Source organism: Tachysurus fulvidraco, chromosome 15 (genome assembly GCF_022655615.1).
Source record: "Tachysurus fulvidraco isolate hzauxx_2018 chromosome 15, HZAU_PFXX_2.0, whole genome shotgun sequence".
NCBI lineage: Eukaryota > Metazoa > Chordata > Actinopteri > Siluriformes > Bagridae > Tachysurus > Tachysurus fulvidraco.
Genome location: NC_062532.1, coordinates 8,984,512 through 8,997,374, shown reverse-complemented (window position 1 = coordinate 8,997,374; position 12,863 = coordinate 8,984,512). Strand labels below are relative to the sequence as shown.

Genomic DNA, 12,863 nt, shown 5'->3' with positions numbered 1-12,863 from the left:
AGTAAACAAGTACACAAAAACACATGACCGGACGGACATGTCCGTAGAAAAATATTTTGAAATGAAAACCTTCCATTCTAGCCTCTGTAACTTTGTGCCAGTAAGGCCTAGAATCAATCTGAAACTAGTTTCTGAAACTAGAGAATCTCTTCTTTCCAATGAGACCAGGAAACCCTGTGTGTCAAAGTATGTGGGAGCTGTACCACTTTTTGTTGGGTAGGTCATGTAGGCGAAAAACCTGCAAAAAGGGGACGAGGTCCTGCCGACGCAGTGTCCTCATACTGATAATAACTCCGTCAACATGGCTTAATGCCCCTAAAATCTCTTTGTGGTTTAAACCAAGGTAAAAATAAAACAAAATCAGTTCCATTACATGTTCCATCTTGTGCCACTGTACTCAATGCCCTTCATGTAATTCCTTTATTTCAAACGGCATATTATTTTGTTTTAAGAAAACATGCCATTTTAACGGGATAGAATCTCATTAAAACGACCTATTTTCTTGTTATAATGACATATTTTCTCTTTATTATGACATATTTTCTCATTATTATTACATATTTTCTCGTTAAAACGACATATCTCCTTTTAACATATTATATCGTTTTACTGACATATTTTCTCGTTATTATGACATAATCCCAGTTAGTCAAATCCCAATTGGTCAAATAATGAAAAAGAACCAAATTGCTTACCACAGCTATGCAGATGACACCCAGATATACTTAGCCCTGTCCCCCATTTCCTGGTCTCATTGGAAAGAAGAGATTCTCTAGTTTCAGATACAAGTGTTTTTCATTTCCGCCTGGGTTGTTTACCTGATAAACTGATTAATCTTATTTTTCTGGAACATGTTAGGGTCCAAATAACAACTGAGGGTCATAGCCACATGTCTTGGCTTTCACCAAAAAAAATTTCAAGTCAATAGACCCAAAAATGGCTTCAATAAAAATATTTTTCTACAGACATGGTCGTCTGGTGCAGCGTTTTTGTGTAGTTGTTTACTGTATTACTTTGAATTAAAAGGCTGCATGCTCAGTTTAAAAGGCCTAAAACATACAGGGCCTCTCTGTCTACAAGTCTGGTGTGAAAACAGGCCTGTAACTTGACACCCTGAGCTGTGAGAGTGACAAAAGGTCAAGGATTACGCAAGAATTCTTCTGCGCAGCTTTTTCACGCAGACACTGCCAGAGAACACACGGCATGTTGCATATCGTTGGAATCGTCTGCTTATTGGCTAAAGAGCTGTAGAGGTCCCGGCCCATTTCATTTCTATTGGAAGGAGTAATTGTCAGTCAAAAATTGTTCCCAAAAATGATGTCATGACATCATTGGCTTCTCAGCCGTCTATCTTTGCAATACAAGCGCCGATTGGCTCAAGTGAGGGCTTGTTTAATTCGTTATGCCCTGGGCTATAAATATGACGTAAATTTTGAAACCCCCAATGAGAAGTTAGAGCGGCAAAACAAGATGGTGACGCACTACTGTTTCCAGTTTTCGGAACACAAAAGGAATATTTGCGAGGCGACCAAAGTGTTTTGGATTAAAAGGCTTACAGATTCCAGTTCCTTGGACCTGTGTGGATTTTTGTGGAATATTTGTTTATTTTAATATTTTATTTTTATGTTACCCCAGTGAAGAAATGGACGCGTCTAAAGGTAAGGGAAAAACCGGCTCTAGCGCCACCTAGGTCAGTTTTGTCCAAAACATTTTTCTAATAGTATGAAGGCTGTGAATCATATTATGCTTTGTGTGTGGGCTTAAAAAAATATTGAGAGTATAAACTTTACTAGGTAAATAGGTTTTTTCGTGTTTTTAGAGGATTTGATGCTTTAAAGATGAAATGAAGCTTGTTTCTGGGTCATCCCCTAGTGGTCACTTTAGAGGTTTTGAAAACAGGTGAAAGTGTCCCTACATGATACACTTAACTGTAATATTATATTTTATTTCCAACTCCGACTATTTGTCCAGAGTAGACATTACTGATGACCCTTTTTTATATATATAATATAGAATCTTTACTTGTCTATCTGATGTTTTTTTCAAATGAAAAATTTTCTGCAAAGTGTTTTAAAAATTATCTAAACAAAAAAAAAAGATACAAAAAAGGGACTACAACAATCAAGACACTCACTTCCCATAGCGACAGGTAGGGTCTCTTAAGGTTTAGATGCAGCATGTTTCCCAGAAGTGGCAGTGGTTTAGGACCAGGAGGCTCTTTGTTTTCTTCCTGGGAACTGGCATCAGAAAAAAAGGAGATAAACAATCAGCAGAAACACAAAAGCAAACAAGATGCCAGTGGCTGTAGGTAGCAGGAAAAGGGCTTCCAGCGAAGTCATTGCTAAATAGGTAACGTGAGTCAAACATGTTCTACATAAAAAGTAGAAAGTAGCAGACATAAAAACAAACTACTTGGGTTGTAAACATTTGTAGTGACTTTGGTTGGCTGGGTGTGGTAAAGAAACAGGGGTGGAGCTGTGTTAGAATAAATGCCAGGCAGACACACAAGAAAATGTAATTTTATTTATTCATACATTTTATTTGGTATATGTGCCTCTCATTAATTTTTTTGTGAATAATTTTTATTTGCAGATCTCATTTTATTTTATTGAACATATTTAATTATTTATTTGTAACAGATATTCATAAAAGAAAGCTTGCATTGAATGAGTAACTACGATTACACGAGTATTCCACAAGTTTTTAGTTGGCTTTATTTGAAATAGCCTCACTTGATGTAGCATAACAATATTTATACCATTATCAACACATATAAACACATGTAGAAGTAATTTATTTAGTAGCATTATTACTGATTGTCATAAATAATAAGTAATAATGAATCAGATAAAAACCTCTCTCTGTTGCACAAGTTGGTATTGCTCAACTATTGCCTCACAGTAGAGGAGAGAAAGAGAGGGGGGGAGCATGTATTAGGAAGAAGGAAGAATAATTTATTGTAATTTAACTATTGACAGCCCACTAGTTAAATTTCATTTCAATTTAGCAATATAAAATGCTGTTTTATATTACTCTGTTTATCGGGTATCTTAACATTCTGAGGTGATTTCACCCAAATTCATTCTAGTTGACTCACGCCAAAACAGTAGGCTCTCATTCTTTTTACTTTGTTTAACATTATTTTTTCACTGTTTTACAGAGAAGAACTCAGATCATATTTCACTTGCAAAAAACATTTCAGGTGTTCCTTTGTCTGCATTACAGTGACACCTGTTAATAAAATACATGTAAATATAAAAAATTTATTTAGTGGATTCATTGGACTGCTGCTATTTTCTGTGTAATTTGTTTCAACCACAATTTGCAATTTTTTTATTGCAACAAATTACACAGAAAATGTATTTTTTTTTGTTTAGCATTTTTTACAATTGACATTGTCTCACAGCAGCTTTACATAACAAACATAGAACAAAATGTTATTATGAAAATAATATAAAGATTAATATAATACAAAATTCAAAATTAATATTAGGTATATTTAAATGTGTTTGTATTTATCCCCGAGTGGCTTAGTGGTTTTCCTCACACCTCCAGGGTTGGGGGTTCGATTCCCGCCTCCGCCTTGTGTGTGCCTTGCATGTTCTCCCCATGCCTCGGGGGTTTCCTCCGGGTATTCCGGTTTCCTCCCCCTGTCCAAAGACATGCGTGGTAGGTTGATTGGCATCTCTGGAAAATTGTCCGTAGTGTGTGAGTGAATGAGAGTGTGTGTGCCCTGCGATGGGTTGGCACTCCGTCCAGGGTGTATCCTGCCTTGATGCCCGATGACGGCTGAGATAGGCACAGGCTCCCCGTGACCCGAGAAGTTCGTATAAAGCGGTAGAAAATGAATGAATGTATTTATGCCCAATGAGCAAGTCTGAGGTGTCTCAGGCAGCAGTGGCAAGGAAAAACTCCCTTGAATAGTAAAGGAAGAAAAATTGAGAGGAACCAAACTCAAAGGTGAACCCATCCTCATATGGGTGACACTGGAGGGTGTGATTATAAATATACAGTCCAACAAATGTTGTATTGATGAGGAGATTGCTGTCCTCAAAGACAACATGGAGTTGGCATCTCCTCTTTAGTATCGCAGAGTCCAACTGGAGCTGGTAGATCTCTAGATGCCTCAGGATCCTCACAAAGTCGACCTCATCTCAGTGGAGGTCCAAAATCTTCATGGCACGGAAAACAATCTTAGCTAGTAAAATTTCTGGATGCGTCAGGATGGGTAGAAAAAGAGAAGCAGTGGACAGGGATTAACGGAGCTGCTGTTCATAATATTAACAAGCACTAGATGATCATGTGCATTTGGTCAGATGTATCAGAGATTATAGGAAGTATTTTATGTATGCTTGACTAAAAGATAAATTTTTAATCTACATTTAAACTGTGAAAGTGTGTCTGAGCAGAAAGACTATTCCAAAGTTTGTGAGCTAAATACAAAAATGCTCTACTGCCTTTAGTAGACTTAGATATTGTGGGAACTACCAGAAGTCTTGAGTTTTGTGATCTCAGAGAGCATGAAGGATTGTAACATACGGTGGCAGAGAAGTGCAAAACACATTAACAAATCCGAAAACAAATTATCAAATCAAAAAATACATCAACAAATCTGAAAACAAATTAACAAATCTGAAAACAAATCTGAAAACAAATTAACAAATCCGAATACACATTAACAAATCCAAAAACACAACGATAAGTCAGACAACCCAGAAACGGTAGGTATCGTTTGCGAATGGAAACTTACCAATCATCGGACGAGACTCCCATCACTCAAGATATACAGGTATGGAATCTTATGTGTAATGTGTAAAGTTCTCAGATTAAATATAAGAAAATAACAAAATTAATCCACAGTAATCCATTCCATCCCTCCATTCCAACTTTTCCCTGTGGCAGACTGTTGAACTTCATAAATATCTTGAGTGACAGGTGTCTTGTGCAATGATCGGTAAGTGTTCCAATCACCGACTATAGCAACCTCTTCCGGTTGTTGTTGTGTTTTCGGATTTGTTAATGTGTTTTGTGCAACGATTCAGACAACCCGGAAGAGGTAGGTATAGTTTGCGAATGGAAACTTACCGATCATCGGACAAGACACCTGTCATTCACCTGTATATCTTGAATGACAGGTGTCTTATACAATTATCGGTAAGTTTCCATTCGCAAACTATACCTACCGTTTCCAGGTTGTCTGAATTGTCATTGTGTTTTCGGATTTGTTTCTTCTCTTTATTGGCTAAAGAGCTGTAGAGGTCCCGGCCCATTTCATTGCTATTGGAAGGAGTAATTGTCAGTCAAAGGCGGGTTCCCAAAAATGATGTCATGACATCATTGGCTTCTCAGCCGTCTATCTCTGCAATACAAGCGCCGATTGGCTCAAGTGAGGGCTTGTTTAATTCGTTAATTCGCCCAATGAGAAGTTAGAGCTGAAAAACAAGATGGTGGCGCACTACTGTTTCCAGTTTTCGGAACACAAAAGGAATATTTGCGAGGCGACTAAAGTGTTTTGGATTAAAAGACTTACAGATTCCAGTTCCTTGGACCTGTGAGGATTTTTGTGGAATATTTGTTTGATGTAAAATGATGTAAATTTTGAAACATAAAAATAAAACACCAGTCCCATATACACACATATACTCACTCAAGTTTGCTTCAGCTTAAATACTGTTGTAATACTTCTACAAAATTAGGGGTTTGTTTGTTTCTGGTTATGTTTTCCTTTTGTGTGAGTTTTTAGGCTAAGTCTGAAGCTAACTTCTGCTGTAATATGCTGTAATAATGATAAAGTCAAGTCTGTCTTTACAGCAAATACAAGGAGCAACTCATACACTTGCATGGCCAAATGCACTCAGGCATATTAGCTCCCAACCCAAAATATAACTGCATTGCTTCATGATTAGAAATGTAATCCAATGCAAACCAAATAATATAATAAACTATAAATTCAGTACTTCTTACATACAAGTCAGACAGAGTTTATTCGTATTCGGTTTGTGTGTGTGGTGTGTGTGTGTGTGTGTGTGTGTGTGTGTGTGTGTGTGTGTGTGTGTGTGTATAGGCCCATTGTCTACCATTTCTGAAGCAGTGCACAACAACTTAGTAGGACAGAACAAGCTGTACCACAACAATACACAAAATCACTGGCCCATGTGTATACAGGTTTTGTTCCAAGAATGTCATCATTTCATCATTTTTTGATGACTCACACTATAATTGTCAAATGTCTGTCACATCAAATACACTTCACATGCTCACTCTCACTCATTCACTTTCAGTACTCACTTGATCATTGTCAAGGTCAGTGTGAATCCTGAAAACATGGCATGTTTAAGAGAGGAATGTGCTAATGATATTGTTTTCTGATGTGGTATAAATATTGTGCATTCATTAATAATTACATTTATTCAAGCATTAAATGTTTAATAAAAATGTGAATATATATATTAGAACATATCTGAAATGATTGTGCTATGTACATCTGTTACAAATAGTGGTTTTGTTGGTAAATATTGTCGACTTCTTCTGCGAAGAAATGCTTTGATAGTGTTGAGAGTAATAAAGGTTATAAACATTTACATTTTACGCACTGAAATATTTTATTAGTATAGGGCATGTTAGCAAATCACTGTAATTAATGCTAATCTATAGTTTTATAAATAAACAGTTGACACTAAGTCAAAATATTTTCTCCTGGACAGAAATATAATGGATTTATCTGCTTAAGTGTCACGTCGCTAGGCTTTTTCTCCCAAAATAAAAGACTTCAGTAATCTCACATACATTCCCATTTGAGATAGTCACACCTAGATCTCAGATCGACCTTATTAATTATTTGTTCAAATGATCAAAATGCTAGCATTACAATACAAGCTATTTTAGTGAACTGAAATCCACCAAACAAACCCAAACAGTATTTCGCTGCAGTGTTTAATTTGCTTTTCATTTTATCCTAATGTGAATCGGTTAAAACTGAGTTGCAGAAACGCACCATCCTGCTCTTGTGTAGCACAGTCACTATGCTTGCATGCCGGCATTACATTTTTCATGTGCTAAATATTCAGTATTCATTTTTTTTATGTGTAGGGCAATGTCTAGCTACAACAGCAACCTCCTCCCTGGTCACTGTCACGGTTATAATCACCAGTCAGGGGTCAAGGCACAATGTAAGTAATAAATCAAGTCCTGAGAAAAATCCCACCAAATGGTCAGCAAATGCAAATTGTCTTGGCTGTGCACATGTCTGTTAATTTATGGGTGATTAGCATTTATCAGCATAAGCATGCAAGTACAAATATAATCAACGTTTCTAAAATGTTTTTGTTTGGTTTGGCTCATGCAATAAAGGCTCATTACTAAAAGATTGCTAAATGAGGTTCATGGTTTATTTGTCTGTTTACGGCTCCTGTATCGTTCTTTGAAAGAATTACTTTTGGTTTCTATCAACCAACAAACATGTTTGTTAAACGTAGGCTTAGTTTGTGCCCTGCGATGGGTTGGCACTCCGTCCAGGGTGTATCCTGCCTTGATGCCCGATGACGCCTGAGATAGGCACAGGCTCCCCGTGACCCGAGAAGTTCGGATAAGCGGTAGAAAATGAGTGAGTGAGTGAGAGGCTTAGTTGGTGCTTGGTGTGATGGTATTCTTTGTCCTTGACCATTTGAACTAGAATGAGGATGTGTATTTGACAGGGACTACAAATAATTTCTGTGCTCTCATTCCATTTATGGCTTTGTCATCCCACTCGTGTGGCCTATGGTTCTATGTTCCATGTGTTTTGGATTAATTACTGAGAGTTTTGTATTTGAATCCAGAAGAACAGATCTGTACTCATCTGAATAGACTAATGTAGTGGTTGATGATCGGCGGTCTTCAGCATCAGGTCCTGCAATTTGTAATTAATCAATTTTGTGCCATGTAAAAAGTGGCCTTTTTAATCACTGTGTCTGAATCTAATACAATAATCAGATCTTTGTGAACGAGATCCTGAAAAGTCTGCAGAAACTGTATAGCCCAATCATGTCAATACGGACCAGGATAACAAATGAATGATTCCAGCATCTTTTGGCAACCATACCATAAAGAACTGATGCTATCTTTAGAGCAAAGGTAGGCTCTTCTTAGTATTGATACTGTATATAATAGCTCTAATAAAGTCGGTGAATGTGTAAGAAAATTTGTTTACATTTGCAATAGCAGTAGATAAAGGGAAATGCTACACAAATTTATAAGAATTAAAACACAGCATTAAGGTACAGTAAGTCCCCAGATGTTAAGGGAGCCAGGCAGATAATGACCATACAGCACAGATTTTCCATACAGAAATGCAGCTGTCCCTCGCAAATTCATTGATGTAACCTGACAGGGTATATAAATCTTTTTAAACACATTATTATCTAGTAACCCCAGACTAGACTGCCCCAAAATAAAAAAAAAACTCTACTAGTCAAATTCAAATACCTAGTTTTTATGTCTTTATCTTTACCTATATACGTACAGTAGTGTGTCTGTTGATGGGTTCTTTATTAGCTGTATCACCATAATTTTAGATTTCCAAGTGTTTTTGAAGATATTCCAAAATGTCATGATTGATCTAAACAGAGCTTTTGATGACTGCTAGTTGCTCATTGTATGTCATCTCTGTGGCTTGGAAAAGAGAGCAAGGAAAAACTCCCTGAGATATGAGGAAGACACTTTGAGAGAGCAGTACTGTCCCTCTTTAGAAGTGATTGGGGTAGGATTTTAAAAGGGGCTCTTGTTTTGAGGGTATAAAAATTGGTGTTAGTGTCATCATGGGTGAGTGTCCCTAACTAGCATTGCCTCAATTCTGGTGCACTCTATGAATGCCAAAGGGTGTGGAATGAGGAGCCTAGGAGACACAGTTAATGTGTGGCTAAGTCACGTTGCGGCAGGTTTCGGGCTTTGGGTTTTGTACGCCGATCTTGGAGATTTGCATTTCCTGTTCTTTTATGATGAAGAATTCCTAGGACATCGGACTGCATGAAAGCGACTGTTATCCTTCCTGTAGTGACTGATCATCAGTGCATATACAGTAGACACCAGCTTGTGGGGTTGTGCAACCAGGACAGGCCGATGAATTGGCAGCATTATTGTATTCACCGCCATGCACAGTGCAGCGTTGCTCTTTTAAATCTTTCTTTTCTAGTCCGCACGATTTGTGGAACTAGATTGATCAGTAATGATGCTTGGTGTTTATAATCTTAAAATTTGCACAGTCAAAGGTAAAATATAAAATTTAAGGTGGCCACTAAGCTGTCACCATCTTGTCTTTTTTTTTTTTTTCCTTTCTTATTTTTCTTTGTGGTTAAATTGTCTTTTTTCCCTTCTACCAAAAATGATGTGCTTTTGTTGGTTTCTTTTGCATAATGATTGAATCGATGATTTATGAGTTTGCGTTACATATCTTTTTTCTCTTTTTTTTGACATTTTGATTTCAGTTGTGTGTTTAGGCTGCTCATCTGGCATTGCGGTTGGTGGTAGAGGTGATTCCAGCAACTGCACATGACTGGTTCGGGTTTTTATCTTGATGTAACCGTGTGTGTCTGTGCTTGTCTGAAACCATAATTGTGTCTTATTTCCCTTCAGAATTTGTGTGGCCAGCTACAGCAAGTGCGTGCTTTTCTGCATATTGGTGGTGGTGCTTCTGGCAGCTGCAGTGGTGATGCTGGAGTTTGTGACCATTTGCCCCTTTTCCTCCAGGAGAATAGTTTTGGCGGAGTGCCTGATTGACTGTTATCCATTTGGTCTTTAGCTTTGGTCAGAACCCAAAGCCAGAAACCTGCTGCAATGTCACTTAGCCACACGCTAAATAGGTAAGCACAAAACACAACTACAGATAAAAAGTTTAAAACACACATGAACAATAATGACACCTGTTAGCTAGCAATTTACACTAATCAAGGAGTTTGATGGCATGCAATATATACAAATGGCTGACACCATTTTCATAATAATCACTTCTAAAAAAAGAGACTACTGCTACATTTGGTTCCTTGTTAGACAAAAATACAATCCTTTAATGTGTCCCCAGGCACAACTCAGTTACAAAATTTGCTGCCATATTGGAGCATGCATTCAGATATGGATAGCGGATAAAGCTTAAATGGCTGAAGAGTTCTTGAAGTCTTAGATTTTTTTAGGTTTTAGCCAAATGAAGTAAAATCTTAGGCAAAGCAGCAGATATCTCTGGAGAATGTCCGCACATACAGTATATTACAATTCCAGTTTTGAACCTGGACAAGATAGTCAAATAGATCCATACAGTCACAGACACTACTGGTGCATATGTAGTCATACCAACCGCTAAACATCAATGGAGCCCCTAGTGGAGAGAGTGGACAGTTTCCGGTACCTGGGTGTTCACATCACACAGGACCTGTTTTGGTCCTTAACACAGCGAAAATGCATAGTTCAATAAAGGGGACTCTGTGCATAAGGTGAGGATTGGAGTCTGGCAAGCAACTCAATAAGCACTTTGTCTGCAGATTTTACCTGCACGTGCTGTGGAAATAGGAGGCTCTGTCATCGTCTAAAATTTAATTTAATAAAACTGGATCCCCAGCATGGGACTTGTATTGAGAGTAGGTGGGTGGAATGCGTGAGTGAGTGAGTGAGTGAGTGAGTGAGTGAGTGAGTGAGTGAGTGAGTGAGTGAGTGAGTGAGTGAGTGAGTGAGTGAGTGAGTGAGTGAGTGAGTGAGTGAGTGAGTGAGTGAGTGAGTGAGTGAGTGAGTGAGTGAGTGAGTGAGTGAGTGAGTGAGTGAGTGAGTTACAGAATTAAAATGAAATTGAGCAAGAATTAAATTGACTTTACCCTTTCTTGTTCACCATCATTGTCACAGTGCTGTTTTTCATTATTTTTTTTGTTTTAGTTTAAAGTGCCTTTTTATTTTTTTGTCTGTGTGTGTTTTCAAGTTACAGGGAAATTAACCTTTTTACTGTGTTCCCTCATTTCTGTCTATTTCTCATATACCACCTTCATAGGAAGTACTCAAACACACAGTTTGTGCCCCTAAAGCTGTGCTCATCTCTGCTGAATGGATCGTATATGGGCTGTGTTTGCTGACCTGGATGTGTGATGAGAGCCTTATTTTGGGGGGACTGGGCATGTGCTCAGAAGCTTGATGATGACTGGAACCACTCACATCCACTCAAGTCTTCTCTTGCATGCCTTGTCGTGTGGTTTGGGATAACACACCTAAAACTAGAACCGTGAGGACATGATAAAATATTTTCATGACAGTTTACTGAAAATGAAACTTATATGAAAATTGTAGTTATATCTTAAGGTTTGATTCAAAACCTAATGTACAGCTAATGAGCAATGTATTAAACAGTATGGAAATTGACCTTGTAAAAACATTTTACTTTCTGAGAGGAAGTCATTTTACTTACTTTCCTTTCATAAAGAATTGAATCCCAGAAAGATACTGTATATGTGGAGACAGAATTCTGAATATTCTCTGAACATTAAGAAGCTAACAACCCTATTAAAAAAACCTTTAGAAAAGTACTTTAAATGAAATTTTACCTCGTGTACAATGTTAAAATAAACATGTATAATGTTTTCTGCTTTCTAACATTTTGTGTGTTGTGCACCAGTGTTGTGTCCCTTTTTCAAAATACTGGCTAGTTTGTTGTTATTGCAAAACAACACGAAGTCTGTGACAAAAGGATTTTGTTCGACACCAGAGACATGGGAAAGGAGCCGAGTACCTGTGGGACTTCATGAGAAAACTGGAACAATTTTCTCATTAAATGCAAAACCTATGTAATAAATGTAATATTTATGTATGCAGAAGACAGCTTTGAACTATCACTTTCCTGTACAGTTGTGATTCACAGACAGCGCTTTCCGCTGCATAAATTTTTCCACTATCCTCCTCTTCTGATGGTATTTACATATTTACATTAGATGGCAGAATAACTTCAGCTCCTTGGTATCCAATTTAATTCTACAAAATTTGTTACCCATGCTCTCAATTAATTATGTGTATTTATCGCTTACTTGTACGTAAGTAGCAGCAGTTTTGTAATCAATTCTAAAAATAACAGGTAGCAAGTGTAAAGGTGATAGAATTGGGGTTAAATGATCATACATTATTGTCCTGATAAGAACTATGGCAGCTGCAATTTTGGACTAACTGTAGCCTATTTATTAAAGATAGGATGTTTCTTAGCTTGGCAATATTTTTAATGTAGAAGAAGGCTGTTTTTGTAATATGGACGATATGATTTTCAATACAGCGCATTTTAGTAACAGTACATCCATCTAAATGGAAGTTGAAGTGTGAGAGCTTCTGTGTACTGGTTTTTGGAACGATAAGTAGTATTTCTGCACTTAGTTAATTTAGACAATTTAGCTATTTCATCTGGTTTTGATGAGATATACACTCTTAACCGAATTAGTTGACATTACTAGAAATTTTCGAGGAAACCAGTTGCACGAATCCATTTTAGTTTTTACACAGAATAAAACTAAACAAGTTAAATCTCAAGTCACGTGATAGACAAATCAAGTTTACATTAGTAGTCTGTACTGAAATTCATGATTCACTTACATGAGATTTTATATATATTAATTTAATAAGAAATTAAACAATAACACCATTTCATTTTTTTATTGTTGACAAAAAACAATCAGAAAAAGAATCTGTTCAATAATTCACATCGTGCATCTTGAGAACAAAAAACAGGCATGGTTTCTGAAGCTAGCTTAGCCATGATGGTAATTAACTATAATGTTTTAATAGGTAACCTCGTTTGTCACATATAAATTCACAAAACGTACACTTCCACTGCATCTTTAAAAGAACCTGTGAAAACAGAGCATAAGAAAACG

General features: G+C 37.1%; 1 long non-coding RNA gene across 2 annotated transcripts; it reads left to right on the top strand.

Moving 5' to 3' along the window:
* Window positions 1-1,600: 1,600 nt before the first annotated feature.
* LOC113639620 lies at window positions 1,601-11,551 on the top strand. Of its 2 annotated transcripts, none has more exons than XR_007137891.1 (3): window positions 1,601-1,658; window positions 9,610-9,836; window positions 11,006-11,551. It is a non-coding gene; the product is annotated as an uncharacterized LOC113639620 (long non-coding RNA). The 2 variants fall into 2 exon arrangements; XR_003439864.2 differs by lacking the exon at window positions 1,601-1,658 and adding an exon at window positions 7,081-7,169.
* The last annotated feature ends 1,312 nt before the right edge of the window (window positions 11,552-12,863 follow it).